This window comes from Chlorocebus sabaeus, chromosome 13, assembly GCF_047675955.1.
Source record: "Chlorocebus sabaeus isolate Y175 chromosome 13, mChlSab1.0.hap1, whole genome shotgun sequence".
In the NCBI taxonomy this organism is placed as follows: Eukaryota; Metazoa; Chordata; class Mammalia; order Primates; family Cercopithecidae; genus Chlorocebus; species Chlorocebus sabaeus.
In genome coordinates this window covers 20,139,858-20,162,853 of record NC_132916.1, presented here as the reverse complement: position 1 = coordinate 20,162,853, position 22,996 = coordinate 20,139,858, and the positions used below count along the sequence as shown (strand labels likewise).

The following is a 22,996-nucleotide window of genomic DNA, read 5'->3' as shown; positions in this document are numbered from 1 at the left end:
TTTCAAGCCACCAATGTGATGTCAGTTAGTTACAAAAGTTCAAAAATGTTAACAACCAGCTCTTAAAAACTAGTACAAGTCAGCAGCAACACACCACTGCTTCTTACCATTCAGAAAACATAGTTTTGATAGTATCTGTTCAGTATAGCATGGGGTCTTTCAAATCTCAGATTCATAATTCCTAATTCAATATTTTATGGGTTTTCTGAAGGGGGATTTTAGAAAGGTCATACATTGCATATACCACATATTATGCAAGAGTTGTTCAGGAGTCTGGGCCAATACCCCAAAATCAAATACCTTAATATTTCTGCATTTAAATTAGTGGAGATTCAACTAAATAAGTTATTTTAAAACTACAAATAGTCTCAAATCATTGCAGGTGTGGCTTTATTGCCAAATGAATTCAGGTCAGGGCAGGCTTTGCCACAAACGATTAAAAAAAAAAAAACTTCCCATTTGCAGGGTTGTTGGACTTTAGAACTGAGGATAGAAGACTGTGGATTATTGTATAGAGTATCTTACTAGAGCATATGTGTGCATTTTCCCATGAACTGTTGTTCAAAAGAACTCAGGTGGTCATACAGTCAAAGAAGAAGGTGACCAGGAGAGATGAAGATGGCTGACTCATGTGGAATCTCACTATTTACTGAGAAACCTCAATGGCGCATGGTACATGAGGGAACAGCTTTGGGGTCACAGAGCTGGTTCCAAATTCCTGCATTGCCCCTTACCAATTATAAAACCTTACCTTGGCCACATTACCTAAACTGTCTAACCCTTAGTAGCCTCATTTATAAAATGGAGGAAAAAAAATCTACTTGTTAAGATTAAATAAATAATGCATGCAGAGCACGTAATGTACAGTTGTGATATGGTAGGTATTCAAAAACCAGTAGCAATCATTATGTCTACTAACTTGTAAATATAAGTGTCCCTCCGTATCCGTGGGGAGTTGGTTCCCCAGAGAACCCCTTCCTGACCAGGACACCAAAATCCTCCAGCCTCTAATATAAAATGGCATAGTATTTGCATATACTACATACATCTTGTGTATACTTTAAATCATCTCTAGATTAGTTATAATACCTAATACATTGTAAATGCTATGTGAATAGTTGTTATTCCAGGCCATGTGTGGTGACTCATGCCTGTAAGCCCAGTACTTTGGGAGGCCAAGGTGGGGGGATTGCTTGAGACCAGGAGTTCAAAACCAGCCTGGGTAACATGGCAAAAATCTGTCTCTACAAAAATAAGTATATAAATAAATACAAGAAACTAGCCAGATGTAGTGGTGTGCACCTATAGTCCCAGCTACTCAGGAAGCTAAGGTTGGAGGATCACTGGGGCCTGGTAAGACAAGTTTGCAGTGAGCCATGATCATGCCACTGCACTCCCTGTCTCAAAAAAAAAAAAAAAAAATAGTGGTTATACTGTATTGTTTAGGGAATAATGACAAGAAAAAAATTGTACATGTTTAGTACAGATTCCACTACTTTTTTCGAATATTTTGTATCCAATGTTGGTTGAATCCACGGATGTGGAACCCATGAATGCGGAGGGCCAACTGTATCGTTTTACATCATTAAAACTGGAAAAGAGAAGAGATACAGAAGAGGAATGAAGGAACATGCTTGAGGCCTCTGCCATCAGTTTATTGCTTAATATTTTTAACAGTTAATTTAACTTTTCATGGGTGAAATAGTCCTTTTTACCTCCTGGTTATTTTATTCCTTTAATTCTAGCATTCATGACACTGAATTTTAAGGGAGGGGAAAAGTATTTTCTATCCATCTTTACTCACACAGTGGACTACAAAAGAAGAGGGAGGAGAAAGAGCAGGGCGTAGTGATTCCTTCTTTCATTTTTGTCTGAAAAGTTATCCAGAAGTAATTGGGAGTGAAAGAGGAGCAAGCTGGAAACCCATAAGAAGAATCTGGCTTCAGGGAATATTTGTATTTGGCCAAAACAATGCTTAAGAAAATTTGAATTCATATGCCTTCAGGTATGTACCACATCCTGACAACTTGGAACTGCTGACCAAATTATTTTACTGGCCTGGCCTCTGAAAGCGTTTAAATTTGAGAAACCCCATCTAAAGGCACTACTCACAGTGTCACTTAAGGAGATGTTACTGGTATTTAGGATGGGACAACTCATTGTTGTGCAAGACTGCAGAACAAGTGCATTGCAGAAAGTTTAGCAACTCTCGTACTCTACCATGAAATACCAGCAGGTTCCCCCTTCCACGTGACAATCAACACCCTCCTCACCACCTCCACCACACACACATATCTCCTAATGATTCTACTACTTCTGGGGATAACTTCTAAACATAGTGTTTTTGAGAAATAAATTTGGAAGTAGCTCTTCCCCCCAGCACATCCAACATAAAGAAAATGGCTCAAAAAAATACACTAAATTTCAAAAGCATCCAAAGGTATACTCAATTATCAACTTGAGCATCCAAAGAAATGCTCTATTATCCACTTGAAAATAAAGTTAATTTTGAAGCAGAAGTGTAAACTGGCCAGTGTTGCTTTATATTTTAGTAGAATACAATGAAAGATGTGTTCGGTTATCAAGATGTCCAGGATATCTGCCTAATATTGGATTTTGTTTGTATCTAAGATGTATTGCCCCAAAGTTTAAAAGTTTCAAGTTCTAGAATTCTTATTTTTGCAAATATCAATATTTGTAAGGCAGGTACACACACAGCTTACTTTACTATATTGGTCAAAATTAAGGTAACATAGGCAGTTAGAGGAACAGGTAAAATGATGATGTTGACCATGAGCTATTTGCACTTATTTTCACACATCTGTTACCTGGCTACATTTCCTTTTTCCATCTCTTGGTCCCTTTGCTCTTTCTTGCCCTGGCCGACACTTGGTGTCCATCCCCTGTGCCAGGGCCTCCTTTGCCAGTGAGCTGTGGCTTTTAAGAAGATCTGATGCACTTACTATGTGAATCTGATCATGTGAATCTAATCCTTTACTATGTTATCTTTGATGGATAATGAATTTGCACTTGCCTCCTGCATACCAGGTCTCAACCTTTTAAGTCACTAGTGATGGAGATTTTAGGTACTCTTGTTCAAGCAAGCAATGGGGATATTCTGAAGTGTCAGGATTTCCAGAAGGCCTCAAATTCTTCTACCCACTTTTAGGCCCAACTCAACTAGACACTAATAATCATGAACAGTTCTTATTGTATCTTTCACTCTTTGGGCTTAGTACAGCTTCTCAATTTTTAAATCTTCTAGCTAATTAGAGGATTGAGAGAAACAGCAGCACCAATGTAGATTTTGATGGCCACTCCTGGCTCCAGACAATTTGAAGACACGTGTCATCCTATATGCACTTACTTATGCTCTTGGCCTTCCTTTTCCCTACGTGAGACTTTTTCCTACGTGAGTACTGTCTCTTACCCTAATCCCTCTTATAAGGTCAGGACATTCTAGAGAGTATTTTTTAAGCTTCACACATCCAAATTTGAAATTGAAATAGCTTCCCCACCCCCTGCCAAAAAAGGGATAAACGCTACCTGTTTTTTTTTTTTTTTTTTTTTTTCCCCCAGGTTTTCCTACAATCCAGTGGACATATATCTGATCCTGTGTAATAAAAAATTCAGTATATTCACTACTCGCATCATAAAAGTTATCACCATATGTCATAAAGTTAAGGCAGGGTGTGATCGAGCCTTTTAACTCTGTAAGTTTTGCAAACATTAGATCCCGGGAATATGTGCATGGATTGGTAACCCTGAAATATGACACTGCACAAAACTATGCAATTGTGCTGCCTTTCAGGACGAACAGCTGAGTTCATGAGATGAGCATAAGATCTGGATGGCAGAACTGTTTGCATTCTGCTCTGCCTCGCATAGCTCTGTGGCCTTGAGCAAGTCACCAAACTTTCCTGAATAGCTGTGACCTTATGCATAATTTAGGGATCATAGTATCTACTTTACTGAATCTGTGTGAGGAAGAAATGATACGCCATAGGAAGCATTTAATAATCTTTTTTAAGTTCTGGGATACACGTGCAGGTTGTACAGGTTTGTTACATAGGTAAATGTGTGACATGGTGCTTTGTTGCACCACCAACCCATCACCTAGGACGTTCAATCACCTTAAAAAGCAAGAACTTCTCTTCTACAGAAATCTAACTGATAGACCCACTTTTACTTGAGAAGGAAAAGGTATAATTTGAGGGTGGGCTAAGCCTGGGCCTGTTGCCCCCAGCCTCTTCTGGTTCTTTTCCCATTCAGAATCACAGGGTTATGGGGATGGGTGGGGGAACACCCCTTCAAGCTGTGTCTTCTGAATTCCTCTGTCTAGAAGTGGTCACAACTTTCTGCTGTTGTTAATTTCTGGACTGCCTCACTGTCTCTTTTTGGATTCTTGATTCTTCCACCACTTGTAGAGCCAATTTCCTGCGTTAAAGTCCCTCTTTTATAAATACTTGAACTGGGTTCTGTTCCCTTTGTTTGACATTGACTGATAGAGTAGTTTTAGAGCAGTATTAGAAAGACCACTCGCCAAAAGAATTTTCCCAATACTGGATGCACTATTAGAAAGCCATTCCATTGGGTCCTTTTCCTTAAAGTGGGAAAGTAGACTATTACTAACAGGGAATGCTATAGCATCTTCACAATTCTTATGTTGTCCGTTCATCCATCCATCCACCCACACACTGAATATTGTATACCTATTGTGCGTTAGGAGCTGAACTAAGTGCTGGGCACACAAACTAGACCCACAATGTGTCAGGCCAGGTGATTTCAAGGAGCTCAAATTCTAAAGATCTAAAGGGCAGAGTTCATTTACTTGGAAATCAGGAGTGATCACGGGAGTTAGGTGCTTAGTGCTGTACTTGGCATACAATCTCAATAAGAGACTTCGGCAGATCATGAGGTCAGGAGATCGAGACCATCCTGGCTAACATGGTGAAACCCCGTCTCTACTAAAAAGAAAAATACAAAAAATTAGCTGGGCGTGGTGGCTGGCACCTGCAGTCCCAGCTACTCAGGAGACTGAGGCAGAGAATAGCATGAACCCGGGAGGCGGAGCTTGCAGTGAGCTGAGATCGGGTCACTGCACCTCCAGCGGGCAGCAGAGCGAGACTCCATCTCAAAAAAAAAAAAAAAAAAAAGAAATTTCTTGTTCCTGTTTCCACTTTCCACCTCCCACCTCATTAATAAACTGAGGTGAAGTAAGCGGGCTGGCCAGGAAATATTATAACCATCCCATAAGCAAAGTACTAAATTCAGAAAAGTTATCTGCCTAAGGGTGAGTGCTCTTGAGCAGCAGCATCTGTAGCTGGTCCAGTCTTTTCATCAGATCACAGTGCTTCATCGACTGCTTCATTCGCAGTGTATGTGCTAAGAAATGTGTGACTGAGACCAGGCACAGTGGCTCACTCGTGCAATCCCAGTATTTTGGGAGGTGGAGGCTAGAGGATTGCCTGGGGCCAGAAGTTCGAGACCAGCCTGGGTAACACCGTGACCCCCGTCTCTACAAAAAAAATTAGAAAGTAAGCCCAGCATGGTGGCACATATCTGTAGTTCCAGCGACCCAGGAGGCTGAGGCCAGAGGATTTCTTGAGCCCAGGAGTTCCAGGCTACAATGAGCTATGATTGGTGCCACTGGACTCCAGCCTGGGTAACAGAGCGAGATCCTGTCTCAATCAATCAATTAATCAATCAAAGAGATGCGTGACTGGGGGCCAAGGAGGAGACAGCGGAGAACAGGAATCCTCAATTATCCTCCCTTCCTTTCCAAGTTGTCAGAAATCCTTATCTCTCAGCCACAAACACTCATCAATGAGCTTCTTTGAATCCTAGATGCTTTGAGGGTCAGATAAGGGCTGGCACCTGCCTCACAGGGTTGATGGAAGCCATTAATGCGGTACTATTTCACAAACATACTGTACACTTCTATCACAAATCACAACATAGAGAGATGAGGTAACAGGCATGGTTTTGTGTGAGCTCCAAAAGCTGGGCAGGGTCTTAACTAAGCTCAGTTTCCTGTCTGTGAAAGGCAACTAGCACCTGTCCTGTCAACCTTACAAGGTTATTCCAAGGCCAACAGAAACAATGCTTTGAAGATGGCAAATGTCTCTTTTAGTCCCATTGCAAATCTACCGTGGTAAATGTATTCCAAGCATAGCCCAGTCCCATAGCTTTAGTAATACAAGTCAGTTGTGGAGACTCAAATAAACTATAAAACAGAACATAAACTCCACGTGGTAGAGAACTGTGATGCTGTGTGGCCTTACTGCACAAACCTTGTTTTGTTCTCAGTCTTTATTATAATTTCCATAACCATATATATGCATAAAAGCAGATAAAAGGGAAAAATCAACACGAATAGCTAACATTTATTCAGGCTTTAGAGCATGTGCTAGACAGTTTCCTAAGCACATTCTCTTATTTAAATCACATACAGCAACTCTATGAGGTAGGCACTATCATCATCATCATCATCTCCATTTTACAGATGAGGAAACAGACACAGAACACAGAGAGGTTAAAGTGTTCTCTCAAGGCCACGAAGCTAGCGAGTGGTAAGGCTGGAGGTCTGTTAACAACTAAGAGTGCAATCAAATCCACCACCAAACCTAAGGGAGTCCACAGGCGAAACTGATACGTCCGACTTTGGCGAAAGATCAGTGTTAAGAAATGACTTCACACGCCTTTAACTGTCGCTGCAGGTACCTTTGATTGGAGTCATAACTTTACTTCAGAGCTGGTGCCTTTAAACATCTCTCTGGCTGTCACCAGTTATTCTTTACCTCCTTTTCCACTTTTACTTTCTCTAGGCAAAGGTCGCTTGGTGCTTTAACCAAGGTGATTAGGGTAATGACGCCTGAAAAACACCAGGCTTCCCCCTCTTTTTACGTGATTACCGGCAAAGCTTCTATGTAAAACTAGAATGTTCACTTAAAACCACGATTTTGGGTATTATTTTAAAGGACTCACATAGGAAATTATTACGTCCAAAGGAAAGCTAAATCTGAAGAGCTCGGAAAATGAAGAAAAGTGATGTGTCTGCGAAAACAGTAGCAGAATATCTTTTTAAAAAAAACTTTATTCCCCTCGCGGCTGTAATTTGACTGTTCTCTTTGGCAAGGCTCCAGAGACAAGGCCAAGTCCCTAATTTCTTTTTCTCTTCGCCCTCCTCCTCTCCACCTTTTTCGCCCTCAGGGCAGAGGGGAGGCGGGACGAGCGATCCGCTGCTCTGGCCGCCGAAGCCGGCGTCGGGGCGCGGGGAGGGGCGGGCGGGGGCGCGGCCGAGCAGTGGGGCAGAGCCCGAGGAAGAGGAAGTCGGAGCCCGAGCCCGAGCCCGAGCCCGACGGCGGCTGAAGGGCGCTCCGGCAGCCCGAGCCGGCGCAGCGCAGCCCGCACCTTCCCCGCCAGACCTGCGAGCGCCGCCCGGGCTTGCGAAGCCTCTCCTCCCCGGGTAAGCGCCGGTCAGTCCCGGACGCCCCGGGGATTTTTCCAGGGATGGGAGGGGGGACCCGGGGATCTCCAGTTGGAGCCCCACATCCGCAGGTGGGGCCGGGCGAAGCGTGGTACCCGAGCCCTGCCGACCCCCTGCGCGCCCCTCCGCGATGGGGACAGAGGGCCTTGGGGGGCGCCGCGCGGTGGGGACGGAGGGCGCTGGGGGCACCGCGCGGGGGGACAGAGGGCACTTGGGGGCGCCGCGTCTCGGGGGTCGGGGTCAGGTCGGGGATGCTGCCTGCCGCCGCCCCGCTCGGGGTTCCGCGCCCCCCAAGTTCCCGGTGCTCCCGCCCCTCGCCGCAGCCACAGCGGCTGCAACACCAGCACGCAGAGGAGTTTCTGCGAGCACCCGGGAGTTGTGGCCACCGCTCCCCTACCCCCGACTCGGCAGGACAGCCCCAGAACGGGACCCCACGGCCAGCCAGCTGCGTCAGCTCCCCAGCAGCGAAGCCGGGAGCCCGAGGACCCGGGGACGCGCGCTGGGGGCGGCGACCGAGCAGCTGCAGCGCTCAGGGCTTGGGGGCGCCCCGGTTCTGCAGACGCGCTTTTTGGGGGGTGGGGAGTCGAGAGTCTGCGGCTCTTCCGTCACGGGGTAAACGGTAACACCTGGGCGGCCGCGACTCTGCGCGCGTTCTGGCCTCGGAGGGCGGCGGGGATCCGCGGTGATGCCCGAGCTCGCCCCTTTTGTGTCCTTGCGGTGAGCCCCGTTCCGAAGCCGGAAGCTTGGGGACTCTCTAACTGGGAGAACGGCGCTCAGCTGGTCAATTCATTCCGCTCCTCGGAAACAATGAGCTGGATCCTTGACTTGAATGTGCTGGAGGAGTGGGGTTTGTAAGCCGGCGTTTCATCCAGCTCTGGTCCTCAAGGCGCCCTTTGTACCACCCGCAGGTGGCCCAGGCTACTGCATGTATTTTCGAAATCACCGAGTGTGGGGGTTTGGGGCAGGCATCACCCTGCGAGGACCATCTCAGACTGAGAGTTGGTTTAGGAGTTTTGAACAGATTGGGTATAGAACTATCTTGTGTTTTGTATTTAGACCGGGGGAAAGACTAGAATGTTAACTCGAGGTCCAGTTTGTCATCTAACAGAATTCCGGGCCTAGATAGATCCTGTGATTCGGTACAATAACAACCAGGTATTAAAACCGGCATCTTCTGGCTTCTCAGATTCTGTAGATGGCATAGTTCTAAAAAATGTAGAGATTTTGGATTTTGATTAAATTGCTGTGAAAACGTTTCCAAGCTCATCATTTCAGGAGATCAGAAAACTGTTCAAACTTTAGCTTTGCCCTGTGGGACCCTGGGCAAGATATTCGCCTCTAGTCATCTTGGCTGCCTCCCTGATAAAGCAGTGGCGCGAATCAGATAGCTTCTACGGCCTCGCTCACTCCTCATCCCCCTCCCAAGCCCCTACCCCTGTAATTTGGTCTACAATATTTAAGACAGAGAGAAAAGTAACGGGTAGATGTTTGACTCTCAGCGTTTCGAGTCTGGCTTCCCAATTCCTGACTTGACTTTTTGTCTCATTTGAGGTCCCAAGTCTAAGCCACCAAACCACCTGACTAAAGAAACTTTTTTATTCAGAGTTCTCCCACCTCCCTGGCTTCATCCTCAAATAGGTCATCAGTAGCAGTCCACAGTCAACGGCAATGGCTGCACGACCTTCCCCATCCTTGTGTAGCAGCCCCCCACGTCCTCTGCTAAAGGGCAAAGATGATCAGATGCCAGATAACTGCCCCGATTCTGCTTGTCTTTGGTGGCATTTTCCTGCTTCCTCTACCCTAAATGGGCACCCTGAATTCTGGGCACCAGCTTCCTTCAGTGCCTTTAATATAGATGACTGTCACCAAATACAGGCTTAAATATTTCAGTGGGGGATTCAAGCTGTAGTTCAAAGAGGTTAAATGGTCATTTTTAAAACAAGAGGAAGTGGCAACATAATTTTTGAAAACCAAGAATAATCAGTCCTATGTTGTGTTCCCCCTTTGCAGATTTTTCAGTGATTTAATTAAGATAGAATGGTTTATAGTCTGTTCCATAAATATGGGAAGTGCTTGAGTAGCACTAAATCTCTTGAGCCCTTCGTCAACCAAAGGCAATTCCTGGAGCTCTTATCTTAATGGTGGCCATTCACTTTTTTGCAGGTTTCTTCTCCTCTCCACTCCTTTCATTGCTGGCAGTATATCTTTCAAGCATTTGACATCTTTTAATCCTCCTGCAGCATGTTTAAGTCCCTGGAATATTAAACTCAGAAGGGCTCTTGGATGTCCTAGTCCAGTCCTACATCTTAAAGATTTAGGAAGTCTGGTTAAGATCCAGTGATCTAGAATTAGCCTGCTTGTGTGATGCTCACCTCTGTGTCTCTGTAGCTTTGAGACCTTCACTTCTTTAGGGAACTTATTCAGATGTGGATGATTTCATAACCAGGGAAAGTAAAAATCATAGTTGGTGTCTGTCGGTTTTCTCACCTTTCCTCGTTTTCACACCTTTCCTCCTTTCTTCTCTGCCCTTGTCTCAAGTTATGCCAAGGATTAAATGAAATGATTCGTATCAGTGTTTGGCACATAAGGTGTGCTTTCAAGATGATTGTTGATAAACCAAGTCCCAGAAGTATAAACTTCTGTGATTCTGCAGCAGTTTATACATAGCTCTGGACTGTAAGAACTGTGATTTAACCCAGGTTCTCTTCTCTCTCCCCTGCCCCTCTTGAACTGCACTGCCTGAGAAATGATGGTTGCATGGAGATATATTTTTAATTAAATGTAATAGTTCAGTTTTTAAGAAAAAATAATAATCGCTTGTCTCTTTTGACTTAGGAAAAATATGGTTTCTAATGCAAAATGTTCGTGTATTCAGGCAGGGGTAGGAATGAAAACATTTTCTAGACAAAGACTCTCTAAGCAACCTCATGCTTGTGTGTGGCAAGGCATCTCAGATATTAATGTTTCATCACAGGCTTGCATCAATCTTGCTTGATAAAATGAAAAGCTGACCCCAATCCATTCGGTCATTCAGAGTCATGGGCAGTCTGTGCCAAGTAGAATTTACTGACAGAAGAGCCAGCTTTCAAGTGATTAAGAGATGACTACATCTTCAACTTTATATTGTCTGTGCTGATGAAAAGCAATAGATGCTTTAGCCGAGAAGATAGAAGTATATGGCTAATCACCTAGCGATGGGGCCCAGGTTTGCTATGGAATACCTGGGCCATAGCGTATCCAATGCTGCAAAACAGCTTCAGGTATGCCTGGGTGATCTCCATTCCAGTGATTAGGAGTTGACTGTGTATCTAGAATAGTTTTCATGTTTGAGTCTGAGTTGAGTACATATCTTTTCAATTTGTAAACATAAGGTTACCAAAAAAAAAAAAGACCACTTTTTCTGATGAGATACAAGCCAAAGTAAAATTTCCACATCTAAACATCCTTCTTTGGTAAATATTGAATTACCGTTTGATGGAAAGCTAAATCCTGCTGGATTCATGGATCCACAAATCCATAACTTTCCTCTTCTTTTCCCCTCCCCTCATGGTCCTAGAGGAAAGGCAATTTGAAGAGTGTTAATGGTAGGCTAAGATTTTAAAAAATTCCATCTACGCCCACTTGTAATAACCTGATGGGAGGAGAGTCAGGGCTTTCACTAGGTCTTTAATTAAGAAAGTTGTTTTGGTAAGCTTTAAATACCAGGGTGTTGTAGAGGCCTCTTAGCACCAGCACTAGGAAGGGCAAACCCTTTGCCGTTATAGCATTTGGCCAAAAGCTAGCAAGCCTGTTGATGTGTAAGAAGGAAATTTTTTTAAAACATCAAAGAAAAATTTAAGATAAGCATGAGTCTAACAATAGCTAGAACTTTAGTATTCTCATAAGAGGAATTATTGATCCATAAATCATCATAGTATAAAATGAGCTCTAATATTTGAAGTAGGTGAATAGATCTAGTTCTCTGGGTCTAGTCACATTGAGCACCAATTTAAATGGTCTGTGACTATCTAGACATTGAAAAGGACATGTAAAGTCCTAGGTGGGGGATGGCAAGTCTTTTCCTGTAAAAATCCAGGTAGCATTTTAGGCTCCACATGTCTCTGTCATATACTCTTTGATTTGGGATGAGGGTTGTTTATTTGTTTACAACCCTTTAAAAATGTAAAAACCAGTCTTTGCTCACAGGCCATACAAAAACAGACTGGATGTAGTCTGCAGCTATAGTTTCCTGGCTCTGTTTTAAATGAACTATTCTGTTTAGTAGTCCTTCAGTATTTCTGTTGAGACTCAAGATGACAAGTTTCATTGGCTCTATCTACGTTGACTCGTCATAGACTGACTTATAATCAAGATCACTTCGTCCCTCCCTCACTTTCCTTGTCACCTTTTTATATTTTCTCTTTGCCCTGGGCTAGAAGTCTCTGTTAAACACAGCCATCAGTTGACATAGAAATGGCAGAGCGAAACGTCAACATTCTGCTTCGAGTTAGATGTTGAATGGGGGAGAGAAGCTGGGCTGGATTGGGATAAAGCCCATGTTGACACAGACCACAGATGACTCCTGTGAAATGAGGCCCAAACCCCTGAGCAAGGCACCCACAGCCCTTGTACCTACTCTTCTCCCGATACCTCTTCATATATACCCTATGTCCTTGCCATTCAAGATAACTTGCAGAGCCCTGGGTGGGCCGCACTCTCACTCACCAGTGGTGGGGTCGTTCCACACAAAGTTTAAATATCTGTCTCTTCCCTGGAGCCCTTCCTCATTTACTGGACAGAGATGCCGGCACCTCCATCTCTATGTTTGCACTGGAGCTTATAAATGAAGCACTTAGAGGTCTAGAGAAATGTGACAATTCCCCATTGGCAAATATTACCTTTCAAAAGTGGGGGAACAGTTGTATTCTTCTTTGTATAATAACTTCATCTTGCTTTACATCTCTAAACCAGCCAGAAAATCAAGCACAAAACAATTCCAGGGCTTTGGACGCGATACACAGTGTAGCAGAGTACGTATGTGTATGGGCTTTGAAGTCAGGCTGAGCTCAGCTCTAGTTCTTTGCTTTCCCACTTACCTGCTGCAAGTTCCCTATCTGTAAAGTAGGGAGTAAGAATGACCTTTCAATTGCTAGGAATAAATGGGATTTCCCTCTGTAAAGCATTTAATTCAGGGTCTGACATGTAGTAATTGCTCAATCAATGGTAACTTTTATTCATTCCAGAGCATTTATTGAGAGCATACTATGCCTAGAATAATTCCTGACCAATACAAGAGACGATCTCCATGGAAATGTGATCGGTAAGGTGGTGGAGACTCAGAGTGATGGATGGGCTGCCTTTGATTGGTGGTCCGGGAAGCCTCCAGGAGGAGGAGGTGGCAACATTTAAACTGAGACCTTGATGATATTGATGAGTTCCTCTTTCATCAGATCTAGGATACCTTTGAATTATTTCAATTTTTAATGAAATATACAATTTTAAAATGTACCACTTTAGAATGTACCACAAAGAAAGAAAAACTACTGTCAATAAAATTGGCACCATCTACTGTAAGCTGCATCCATAAGTTGTGAAAAATGTGTTTTAGTGTCAGTGAAGTGTGTTCATTGTATTTGTGCTCAGTAAATACCCACTGAGTATGAGTGTTGCTCTTTGGTTGCATACAACATTCTGCTACCACACTGTGACTGAATTTCTTTCCTCTGTTTCTTAGCTCTGGGGTGTTGACTTAGACCTGAGGAAAATAATAATATAGTACATACATAAAAGTATTGCAAGGCATTTATCATCTAATATATTTTAAAAAATAGTTTAAAACATTTGCTTTGGCGAAACCTTCACTTTGATTGCCAAAGTGTGTCAGGGAATCCTGTTTATGTGAAATTGGCCTACACATAACTTGCGTAGGAGTGCAGTTGAGCAGCTCTTGCAGCCGGATAATTCCTTTTGGCAGCTGTCTGCAGAGATGTGTGAAACCTTAATGCACATAAATGCCATCTGAAGGGCAACAAAGGCATTACCTCCAGTCTTCTTTCTGTTTTCTAGATTTAATTTAACATAAATACTCCTTCTCTCCTCCCTATCCCATGGGCTGACGTCCCTGTGACCCAGTAGGTCCCTTGGAACAGTGAAATGGAGGAGGCTCCGTTTAGATCCAACCCCCTTCCCAGCTCTGGCAAGCCTCCAGCTTTTCACACTCCAAGCTGGGTTCTCTTCCAATATTTCCCCACCCTCCTCCCTGTTTAGAGAGTAAAATACTGCTGAAGTCTTTGCTTTTTCTGACCACCCTCTAAACTCTGAATCCTAGTCAAGACCTGTTTTCTGTGCTCACTTTGGAGCCTGTTGACCCTCTCTAGCTTTTCTCTTCCTATCCAAGTTCCCTTTAACTCCTCAGTTTCTGGATGATTCAGTGGAAATCTTGATAAAACTTGGCTGTTTCTGGCTGTAATAAAGTGTGCATTCATGCTGTTTTGTTTTTCAATTCAGCATGTCGCCGAAGCCCCTGGCACTCAGCAGCACTCGGGGGCATGCTGGTTCACATGGTGATTGGGCCCTTCTGTAATCTGTTCCTTTGGGGCATTCTTCAGCTCCTCCCACCCTCTCCCAACTCTGCTGGTGAAGCCAGAGCAAAGTCCCCTTCCTGCACCCTGTCTGACAGGGAGGGTCAGTCAGCACATGGCCAAGAGGGAAGGAAGCAAAGCATGGACCTGTTTTTCTTCCCTCCAACTTCTCGTGTGATTAAAGGCCCTCGTGTTTTAAGAGTTCTTCAGAACAGACACCAACTCTGGCTGAAATTGGAGTCTTTGGAAACAAGTAGAAGCAAAGGAGAAGTCATTTGTAAGCATTCCAGGGATGCATATTAACCATGGTCCAGCCTTAGCCAGGATGATTTAAGCCCATCTCTGACCTGTGACTAGCAAGCTGGTTGCAGCAGAGGGAGTGTGGGGAAAACGTGAGGCCCCATGGAAGAGCTGGTGAGGCTGATCCCTGGCCATCACGGAGCTCAGCCTTCCATGGCTGTGTGATTACAGACAGGCCTCAAACACTGACATCTGCACTTCTGTGATGTGCTGCAGAGAGAGGAAAAGCTGTAATCTGAGGCATAAATATACGATCCTGTGTGTTCCCTCTAACTGTGTAACCTATTATTAGTTTAAGCATCTATGTCGTGCTAAACTATTAGAGCTGCATCAAAGGAGGATATGGTTGTTGTTCTGAAACAGCTTACAGTTTCAATATTCAGGTGTCTCCCACTTTTTTTAAAGTTGGAAACAACTAAAGGTGAATGATGCCATGTGAAGGTCAGAGTCAAGGATCTGGGATTACTGAGTGGGTGGTAGTGGGGATATTAGAGGAGATGCAGGCTTTAAAGGTTTATTGTTTAAAGGAAAAGCTTTTCCTTACATTATGCCTTTCCCAACATATGTGAGAGTTTTTAGCAAGTTTCTTGATGAGGAATAGGCAGGGTGGGGCTGTCAGGGTAGTGAGACGGTCAGGGAGCAGATGGGAAATGGGTGCATGGATGGGCTGATGAGTACTGGCTCTCTTGAGGAAAGCACTTTGGGAAATATTTGGAAGCTTTGGGAACATAGTTCATGGAGGAAAACCTTGGTGGTCTTGGCTTTTTTCCATTTTTTAAAACTGTCTATATAAGGTAAATGCTGTTTCCCCCTTTGACAATTGTTTAGATTCAACTCAAAGGAACATAATTTCATCACAATACTTAGTGATATCTGACCTTGAAGCTGAAACAGCAAGGACAGAAATATGAAGATAATGATTTTGTACACATGGAACCCTCGTGGTCCACAGGTGTGTCCCATCCCAATGAAGCATTACCTTTAGCCACTTAGAATTCAGATGGCTTCTAAAAGCATCCTTATTATGAAACACTCTTATTTTTCTTTGTTTCTTTTTAAAACTTATCTGAAAATGGAAGCAAATATTATGAAGTTCTGAGAACTGAGCTGTGATGAGTTCCATCACAGCAATGACTTTCAAAATCCAGAAAGCCCCTGAGGAACAGAAGGAGACTGGTTTTGCCTTATGATCTGTCATGTATCAGAATGTGATACTGTCCAATACTATAGTTTAAGACATTTCTAACTAGGGAGTAAACAGGTATTTATTCTTCTTACAGAAGTAAAGAAGAGAATACATTTCTGTACTAGCTAAAGTCATAACAGCTAGCAATAACTATTCTAAAAATCTCCCTGGTTTTGGATTACTAATATATGCAGAAGATATGCTTGGCAAATGTTCAGAAACTATATGCCATATCTTTAATGAGAAATTATTACTTGATGCTTCAATATGCATAATACAGACAGCAATTGAATCTAATATTTTCTTTATTTGCTTACCTATTATAGTACTAGTTCAAGTTGGTTTCTGGGATATTATGAAAAAAATTTTGCACATGGAAAAGATAAGTTGGTTTTTCTAAGATCTGAATACTCAGTTGAAATGTGGGAATAGTGTAGAAATTAGGCAGTCTCTGTATGTTATTTGGAAGTTACTTGAAAATGCCTTCTAAAATGGGGATAAGATGATACAGTAAAGACGTTGTGAGGTTTAACTGCATAATATGTGGATGGCGTCTAGTAGATAGGAAGCCTCTGATAAATAGTGGGTATCTTATTATGTTTACTGATTGTCACACATAAGTTTTATTCTCTGTTACTAGAGGGCTGGAATAATAAACCAACATGAAAATAATGGGGAAAAGCAGTCTAGGTGTTAGAAGAAGGGCTTTAAGTTTCCTGAGGCAAAAGTCAAGGGTGAGAGGGGGCAAGAGGAACACATTTTTGCTCGACTGTAGTAGAGACCCAATGTTCATTACACTTGGGAATTGAGATTAGAATTAGTTTATTCAACATATGTCCCTTTCTAAGTTCTGGAGATTCAATCTTGAACAAAACAGACCAAACCTAGAATGAAGAGGAAATCCTACATATAACAAGTACTTTGAAGAAAATTACACAGGGAAACGGGGTGGGGCACTGTATTTGCTTGGGTGGTCAGAAAGGCCTATCTGGAGAAGTAACATTTCAGCCAAGGTTCAAATCATAAGGAGTGATCTTGAGAAGATCCAAAGGAAGAACATCCTAGACTGAGGAAGAGAGTTAAGTAGGGCAGGCCTTGGAGAGAAATAAGCTCCATGAGTTCTAGAAAAAGCAAGGCAACCAGTGTGTGTGCACAGAGGAGGAGCAGTAAGCAGGAGATGAGGTGGGAGAGGCAGGCATGGCTGGGTTATGCAGGTCTTTATAACATCAAAGACCTTTGCCACAGCTTGGCAGTGCGATGCAAAACCACAGGAGGGTTTGAAGCAGGGGAGTGACATAACCTGATGGATGCCAAATTACCACTCTGCCTGCTGTGTAGGGAAAGAGCTGTCATGAAAAGTTCTGGAAGCAGGTAGAGCTGTTGGGAATCCATGCATTGGTACAGAGAGGGAGGATGGTAGCAGAGGAGGTAGTGAAAAATGCGTTGGTTCAGAAATGGTACATGGGCCAAGACAAGGCAGCCCCAGGAGAAAGAATGTGTGGGGCTTGGACAGCGTAGCTACTGTTGCTGGCTCTGCCCCACCTGTTCGCGGTCTCCATTTCCCACTTCCAGCATCCTCTCTCCTTTAGTTCCCCAAGAAAAGTACCCAAAGCAGCTCATGGCTCCTGGTAATGCTGTGAAGCAATGCTGGTTGAGCTCCCCTCCCCATATGCACCTACAAAGCAGGTACGCCTTCCTTTCAGTTCCCTGGCATCCTGGGTACCTCTATTCTAGCTCTTTTCTTTCTCTCTCTCTCCTCTCTCTCTCTCTCTCTCTCTCTCTCCCCCTCTCCCCTCCGCCCTAGGCTGGAGTACAGTGGTGCAATCTCAACTCACTGCAACCTCTGCCTCCTGGGTTCAAGCGATTTTCGTGCCTCAGCCTCCCGAGTAGCTGGGATTACAGGCACCTGCTACCATGCCTGGCTAATTTTTGTATTTGTAGTGGAGATGGGGTTTCACCATATTGGCCAGGCTGGTTTCGAACTCCTGACCTCAAGTAATCCACCGGCCTTGGCCTCCCAAAGTGTTGGGATTACAGGCGTGAGCCACTGCACCCGACCTATTCTAGCACTTTCTATGTGGTATTTTTTGTAACCATGTCGTTGTCCACCTTCCCTCACTAGACTACAAGCTCTTTGATAGCAAGCATTGGAACAAAAATTTTTTTTCTTTTTACTAGTTGAAATTAGCTTTAAGAAATTTAAATTTTAAAAAATCACAAATTAATTAAGAATAGTAATTCTGAGTAGGTAGCTAAATATTTAAATAGGAAAGAAGAGGAAGGAAAAAAAGAAGAGGAAGAAAAGGAAAGCAAAGGAAAAAGAAACCCGCTGGAGCAGTTCAACAGGGCCCTGGGTTAAAAGGTTTCTTTAGAAAGTGTTTTTGTTTGAGTGATTTTCTGTCATGGGGGTCAAGTAGCTCCATTGGTTTAAAGGTTTTATAGGTCTGTAATAAATGTGGGGCTCTGTAATATCTATGTTTCTTCCCTTTCACTGGTTTATTGTGGAGTTGCAAACTCAACAGGGATTGTGTTTATTCTGAAACAGATACAACTGTCAAATAAATTGTAGAGGTAAGAAGTCTCTAATATTCCAAACCATTTGAGAGTTAGGCATTTCTAAATAGGATATCAGCCCTATTCCAAGCCTGCAAACGTACCTTCTGATGTATTGGGAGGGCATCATAGACCTTTGGGTAAGGTGGGAATCACCTGGGCACATAGATCATGCCGTACTCATCCTTCTGTTCCCCCTAGAGAGCATGGGAACTGGCACACCATTGACCTTTAACCAGTTGTTTGACTTGAATTTTGATCCACTTCTTTATGTCTACTGTATAGTGGAATTTGCAGATCTGATGTTCAATGCTAATTGTGTGGGTTCTGAATGAAAACCTTACTTCTGGTTTACCAGCTTAGAAATGAAAAAAAAAGTCTGAGAAGTCTGTGTTTGTTATGCTCATATTCAGAATGTAGCACTCCTGTGGCAAAAAGACCCAAAACAAACATACAAACAAACAAACAAACAAATAGCTAAACTGCATTGTAGAACATGAAGTGGTACAACAATTGCTCTGCGATTGTAAATCCAGTTTATTGAGACAGATCTCCAAAGAGCCCCTTCATATTGAAAAGGAATGGATTCTGGTGGCCTAGTTTTAGTTACTGTGCCTATTAGAAAATAATCAAATGGTGGCCAGGTGTGATGGCTCACGCCTGTAATCCCAGCACTTTGGGAGGCCGAGGTGGCCGGATCACCTGAGGTCAGGAATTCAAGACCAGCCTGGCCAACATGGTGAAACCCTGTCTGTATTAGAAATACAAAAATTAGCCAGGCGTGGGGGCAGGGGCCACCAGGTGAGTCGAGATCGCACCACTGCACTCCAGCCTGAGTGACAGAGTGAGACTCCCATCTCAAAAAAAAAAAAAAGAAGGAAAAAGAAAATAATGACATTTCTCATAGAATATGCTGATTTAACATTTCTGCTCAAATAGTGAGGCCCTATTGTGTTTCAAAATAAGTCAAAAGAAAAACTCTGAAATAGGGTTGGGGATTTATCTATTTGGCTTTTGCACAATTGACTCAAAGTCACCACCCGTAACTGGACTCATAATCTCTATTTCCAGACCTACTTTCAGCTTCCTGGCGTTGTTTTTCCTCCCCCTCCTTTTCTAGTTCTTAGTTAATAGCACCACAATTCAGTGGTCACAGCAAGCCATTTTCCTTCCCTTTCCTGCCTTGTCCAGTCAGTTAGCAATAATTGCTTGAATAGTTCTCAATCCATGTTTACTTATTCAAGTCCCCTTCCCAACCTTTTAGACTCTTACCTCTTGCCTAGACTTTTGGAAGAACTGCTAACCCAGTGTTGATTGATATATTAATAACCAGAACACGAACCTGACATTGAATATGTGTTTTTTGTTGTTGTTGGTTTTGTGTGTGTGTGTGTGTGTGTGTGTGTGTGTGTGGAGTGTTTTGTTTTGTTTTGTTTTTGAGACAGAGTTTCTCTCTGTTGCCCAGACTGGAGTGCAGTGGCATGATCTCGGCTCCTTGTAACCTCTGCCTCCCGGATTCAGGCGATTCTCCTGCCTCAGCCTCCCAAATAGCTGAGATTACAGGCGCCTGCCACCACACTTGGCTAATTTTTGTGTTTTTAGTAGAGACGGGGTTTTGCCATGTTGTCCAGGCTGGTCTCAAACTCCTGACCTCAGGTAATTCACCCACCTCAGCTTCTCAAAGTGTTGGTATTACAGGCTTGAGCCACCATGCCTGGCCTGAATGTATTTTAATGAAGACTTCTTCTAACGGCTCAACCCAAAGGGAAAGGTGAGGGTGGAATTTAAGGTAGAGATCAAAGTCCCTTTAGGGCTTCCCTGGTCACATTTGTTTCTCATACCTCACCAATCCATAGAAAACCTCATAGGCTCTATCTCCAGCATCCGGATTTATACAGCTTCTCATGGTCCTTGATCCAAGGTCCCTCTTGGTCCAGTCCACTGTCTTCTTTTCCCGGTTTATTGCAGTAGGCTCCTAACTGGTCTCCTTACTTAGACCTCGCCTACTACCAGCCAGAGCAATCCTTTCATATGTCGGTTAGCTCAATCCACTCTACTAGTTTCTCATCTCAGAGTCAGAAGCAAGTCCATGGGGTAGCCTGTGAGACCCTCCCTGGTCTGGCCCCTGCTCTGCTGTCTGATTCTGTCTGATCGCATCTCCTGCCCCTCTGCTGATACTCACTCTGCATCAGCCCACCAGCCTCTCTGTGGTTCCCGAGTACTCCAAACAAGTCCCAGCATCAGAGTTGTCTTATTGTCTCAGCCTGGAATGTTCTTTCCCAGATATCAGTGTCTTGCTGTCTCACTTCTTTCAGTTCCCTGCCCAGGTGTCCCCTTATCAAAGAAGTCCTACTGACCGTACTTTATAACATGCAAACCCCTGCACCTTGCAGGTCAGATCCTTCTTAACCCACTCATTTTTATGTATAACACGTATCAATACCTAACCTAGGATACATTTGCTTAGTGAAAACAGAGACTTTGTGTGGCTATGATATTTCCAATGCCTTAAAATAGTGCCCGGTGCAGAGAAAGGCTGAAACACTTGTTGACTAAATAAACATCAGTTTGGCAATTGCCCTGTCCTGATTTGAGTAAGTTATGATTGTCTGATTCTGTGATACCAAGTTCAAGAACAGAGAGCAGCAGCCTAAGTGCTGTGGGTGCGAGGGGAAGCAGTAGAGAACCTTCACTTTCTTTTTCCATCCTTGCCCGCACTCTCCTGGCTTCTGAAGAGGCTTCCATGTGAGGTCCTCCTTTGAGGGCCGCCTGGCTTCTTGGCCTCAGTGTCCGCTCTCCAGTGCCATCCTACCTAGAAAGCCTTCCTCATCGCTGTCCCCACATCTGCCCTCCACTCCATTCAGGTTACTCTTTCTTACTCTGCCTTATTCCTCTCTAGTATCCTCCAGCACCAAACAGCATCTCACAAATGGCAGACACCAGAAAACATCAAGCCACTGGTGTATTTAGGTCTGCATTTTTTCTCGTTTATCCAAATGCTACTTATCCATCACAGTAGGCAGCGTGGTTTGATAGTTAAACGTTGAGACTCTGGAGCCAGACTAGGTGGATTCAAGTCAGCTTCCAGCATTTAAAGTTCTTATGACCGGACCGTGGGCAAGTTATTTAGTCTCTCCAACCCTAGGAGCATAATCTTACAGATGATGGAAACAGCCCAACTTTCTGCGGTTATAATGAGGATTAAATCCAATCATTCTTTAACGTGCTTGCAGAACCTAGTCCTAACTAACATATAGAAAAAGTTAGGTAAATGTTAGCCATTATTTTCATCAGAGTTTCTTTAAAAGTCACATCTCGTATGAAGCTCAAATTACTCTCTTCCTTCTTAGAAAATTATGTATCCTTTAATTACCATTTTATTCGGTTACTTGTATATTAATTCCTTCTCTAATATAGGTTAACCCATCTGTGCCTCATCTTTATATACAAAATAAATATTACATGCACATAGAAAGATCGTATTTATCCACCCACCTTTTAGCCTTGTCCACCTCTTTTTCCTGGTCTATTTTTCTGCATAGCACTTATGTCTGTCTGATTGACATGCCATAAATTACTGTTTGTTCAATATCTTTCTAAGCTCCTTGAAGGGAGGAATTCATCTTCCAATGAAGGAAATTTCCAAATCAACATAAGTAGAGAAAATAGCATAATGAACCCCCACATACCCATCTTCCAGATTCAACAGTTATAACCATCTTACCAATCTTGTTCCATTGGTTTCCCCACTCACCTTGCTCTTCTGATTTGGAGTATTAAAAGCAAAAAATCCCAGGTGCCATGTAATTTTGCCCACAAATACTTCAACATGTATTTCCAACTGATAAATCTTCTTTATAACTACCACACAATTAATACCTCTAATAAAAATAGACCAAAAAAGGGTTTTGGTCTATTTTGTTCACTACCATACCCCAAATGCATAATAGGCACTGCAATATTTAAATGGATGAATGAATGGGTCGTATTTTGAAAGTTTATTTTTGGAAGTCAGCTCTACAAAATATTATAAATGCTGATTGTGATCTTGGACTCATAGAAGAAAACCCACTTGACTCATAATGTGGCAAAGATGTATGATAGCTCTAATGTTTATGAGTGCTATAGAGCTAACACCTTGAGAGCTCTAACTTGGCCTAAGCTATCTTTGAACCTGACTCTGTTGCCTCAGAAGGGTCTGAAATCCCACCTCTCCTCCCCTTCTTGAACAGGCAGTGAAGGTCACGTAGTTCACACTCACAGAGTTGGAGGGACTCTTTTGAGTAGGAACCGTACTATTTACTAGGTAGTTCTTCATCCATAAAATGGGGGATAATTATAACTACTGTACAGGATCATGATGAACATGTAATAATAATGGAGAAAGTGTTGCACAGTGCTTGGCCTTTAGCAGCAGTTTTATGGGCAGTGGTGGTCTTTCCACTGTCACCAAGTCACTGTTGTTGCAACCAAAGCACGAGTTCCCAAGACACAGGGGAAGGCTCCGATGGTTGGGTCAAAGGGCTACCAAGCAGAAGCTGGTTCTCAACAGTGTCATCTCCCCAGGCCTCCCAGACCCTCTGTCCACACTCCTGGCTCTCCCTCACTCTCCCTCATTCTCTGTCATTCACTCTTTAGGGTTGACTCTGCAGGGTTCCTCACTTTTGCTGTGGTCTCCTGCAGAATGGAAAAGTTGTGTTACAGTCTTACTTATGGTCAGTGCACCACCCTTCTGAGAGTTTTTACTGGACAGTTTGTACTGCTATTGAGGAGACTTAAACAAACACATATTCTCTTTTGAGTCAATATTAGGGAAAATCAGTCACATGAAAATCAGATTTTGTGCTATCCTGTAAGTTTGGAGGATCGTATCACCTCTCTAAAATTAGAGCTGTATTCCTAAAAACC

General features: G+C 43.3%; 1 protein-coding gene across 4 annotated transcripts in view; it reads left to right on the top strand.

The window, feature by feature from the left end:
• The first annotated feature begins 7,342 nt into the window (after positions 1 to 7,342).
• The window catches only part of PLEKHG1 (pleckstrin homology and RhoGEF domain containing G1), a 245,373-nt gene continuing 229,719 nt past the window's right edge, over positions 7,343 to 22,996 (top strand). For 3 of the 4 annotated variants that reach the window (XM_008007562.3, XM_073022357.1, XM_038001114.2), the window contains exon 1: positions 7,343 to 7,468. The gene's annotated coding sequence lies outside the window, so the exon portion shown is untranslated. Of the gene's footprint in view, positions 7,479 to 22,996 lie in introns of all 4 variants that reach the window. The other variant, XM_073022356.1, reaches the window with a different exon arrangement.